This window comes from Macrobrachium nipponense, chromosome 9 (genome assembly GCF_015104395.2).
Source record: "Macrobrachium nipponense isolate FS-2020 chromosome 9, ASM1510439v2, whole genome shotgun sequence".
Taxonomy (NCBI): Eukaryota; Metazoa; Arthropoda; class Malacostraca; order Decapoda; family Palaemonidae; genus Macrobrachium; species Macrobrachium nipponense.
In genome coordinates, this window is record NC_061110.1 from 19,731,747 (window position 1) to 19,734,882 (window position 3,136).

The following is a 3,136-nucleotide window of genomic DNA, read 5'->3' on the forward strand; positions in this document are numbered from 1 at the left end:
GATATATGAAAGTGCCATACGAACTAAAATAAGCATGTGAGGTCTTCGTAAAATATTTTTTCAAGGCAGATTTGAAATCCAATATGGTGGCACCCGTGTGAGGTGCCATTCGTAAGCACAGCAGAGCCACCATCTTTCCCAGCCTTCCCAGCACTCATTTGAACAATGTTAGCGTATACGTATATGTAATGTTTATTGATCTTCCTCAAGACTGCAGTTGTAATCAGCACAATAAAACATTTTGTTGCCTATATTAGTGAAATTATGAAACTTCTTATTCCCGGGGTCATGGTTTGAACTGAAATTCATTTTTACCTTGTAATCGGTGGTTTTATCCTTACTACCATCACAACTAAAACTCCACAATGCTTATTTGATTGTAATTATACACATTTTAGTCTTAATTCACCCCCAAATTACACTTGAACTACGTTGCGGTTCCTGGTTCCTAAGTGCTCACTCCACAAATACAGTTGTGGGCAGCATACAAGTACACGGTTTATGAGGTGCAAAACTTTATTGCCTTAATTGTCTACTTTACTCATTATTTAGTTTAGCTTTACTTTGCTACTTCAAAATGCTTATTTAATTCATGTCTATTATCCCTTTTTTGCAACCAAATTAACCTCGAAAAATTACAGATATTTCTAAAGTAGATACAAGCAGATGCATTTACAAACTGTTTCCATGAATTCTAGGTGTCATAGTAATGCAATAATGATGAAATTGCTGTAATATGTATATATACTACAAATAGATATGCTAATTTCATGTATTTCTCTGGTTTTGTGTAAGTCTTATACCCAGTTGGCAACACTGATTAAACAATAGAAGAGCTCGAAGAATGCTGTGGGTACTGTTCACAAGGAAAACTGTTGATATTTGAGTCAGGAATCTAGTTATTTTTTCAACAAGGAATATTTTCAAATTAATAATCATGAATATGTAAAAAATTTATGCAATTCACGACCTTATACTGCCATTGAACTATTTATTTAAATAATTACTATCTAGTGCATGCTTCTTCTTCTTCATCTACCAAAAATCGTAGTTCCCTTGGATAAGTCACGGGTGGAACTTATTGTTTACGATTTTTGTGAAGAAAGTGGCCCAGCATCTACGGGTACAAGTGGTGTGCGGATTTAGCACATGGAATGGGAAATTTATTGACACAAGCAATTCCTTAAACATTGAGATGGCGTCAATCTTCTAAATATTCGGAGTTTTAAGTAAAAATTTCGAAAGCGTCATGGAGGTATGTTGCACTGCGTAGAGCCAGACTTTCATTAACCTCTGTTTAATCTTAGAATATGACCTTAATATCTAACTTTGGAGAAAATACTTACTTCGAAAGTTGAGTAGAGGTCTCAAGCTCCTGCTCTCGCTTCCAACAACTCGTGACTAATGCCCATCTCCTGTATCAGGACGCATTAAAATACTTTTTCAGAGGGTGGCTTCACACGCGGTGGAAACTGGGTCCGATAGTCCAGTTGGTTGTTTCCCCTAGGTATTTCTGTGTCGGGTATTTCTTTGGAAAATACAGTTTCTTTTAGTATTTGGTTTGCTTATTAAGAATTTACCATTATTTTTGCGAGGTTGACTGTAATTAACCCACAGGGTCTAGTACTAAAATACATTTAAAACCCCAATTCCTAGTGGCTTTTGTATTCGCGGGACCAGTTCTTGCATCAGTGTGGAGTTTTTGCTAATAATTCTAACAATTGCTTCATGTAGTGCAATGGCAAGGTAGCTACTGTTCGTCCTTCGATGCCTTTAAAACCTTTTTGTTCTAAATTTTGCTTTCAACTGATTGACTACATAAGTCCCAGTACTTCACCTTTGGCCTAAATTTTATATTCCATTCCATCCTAGCCAGACAACTACCCGTTTTTGTTCAAAATGGGCAATGTGGTTAGAACCAGCTCCTTGGAGATAAATGTAAAAAGAAATGGTACCTATCATAAACATGAACAAAAGTCATGGCCATTAACAGACGGCAAATATCTCAGTCGGCAATTGGCAGGAATCAGGCTGCGGTAGTAATCTGCAGTTTTATCCTGTAGCATATTTAATGCACTGTAAGACAGGTCTACTGATAGCCTAATATGCAGGTGGTAGTTCAGACTAGATCCTCTCGGCCTGGGCTATCTGTAGCCTAATCAGCTGAATTACCCTACTGTAATATACAATAATCGTCATACAGTCTATGATAAATTTGGCTGAATTCTTGCCAAAGACCTGAATCATAGCCTATGTAGGTTTAAATGTTACCAAATTCTTATCATCTGTTATAAACTTATGCTAAGCAAGGTTATGTACTTATTGTCTTATGAAAATTTAGGTGCAAATTACTTTTATTTTTATTTATTTTTATTTTTTTTGCATTGACAGTTATGATAAAATATCTAGAAAGGCCAAGATACTCAGTCTAAATAATTCATTGTTCATATGTGTGTTCAGGAACAGTCACAGAGTAAAACATATTAAGCTCGAAGATGTGGCAAAAGCAGTTACACAGATGAATCGCAACATATCTTAATTGACAAAGCATGACTTAAGATGCCTGGTCCTGCCAAACTTGAGACAAACATGATACGTGTACCATAGACTAGGCACCATCATATAGAAACTGGGACACATCTTGTCCTACCATAACCTAATGTAACTTACCAAGGATGACCATGAACCAATCCCCCAACCTAGCCTGGCTTAGAACACCATAACACATGTAGTGAAATGCAGAAAGGTATCGAAACATCCCATTATACACCCCTCAACGTAACATAAAGGTAGCAGAGGCCTTACTCTTTGTTTAAGAGGTATTGCTAGTAGATTTTGGGTTTCTTTCACTAGGAAGAAGTGCTAGGCCTGTGCTTGCAGTAGGCTATCTGGGTGTGGGTATGGCTTACATTTGTGGCCCCTAAAAGGAGTTAACATTTTTTCCTCTTTTTTCCAGTCCTCGTATGCTAATTAACTTCACGTCCCCAAACAGAGTGGATTTTGAAAGTTAGGCACTGTGCAGGGGAATGAATTGTTCCACAATCCATAATGGTTCAAAAGGAATTTAATAACTTAATTTCGATAATGAAAGTTTATAATTTGACAAAATTTACATCTCACAAATGCATTAACCATA

The 3,136-nt window shown here is 36.6% G+C and overlaps 1 protein-coding gene across 2 annotated transcripts in view; it reads left to right on the forward strand.

Moving 5' to 3' along the window:
• LOC135218405 (uncharacterized) overlaps positions 1-3,136 on the forward strand; it is a 61,888-nt gene that overhangs the window by 1,247 nt on the left and 57,505 nt on the right. The gene's annotated exons all lie outside the window — the stretch shown is intronic.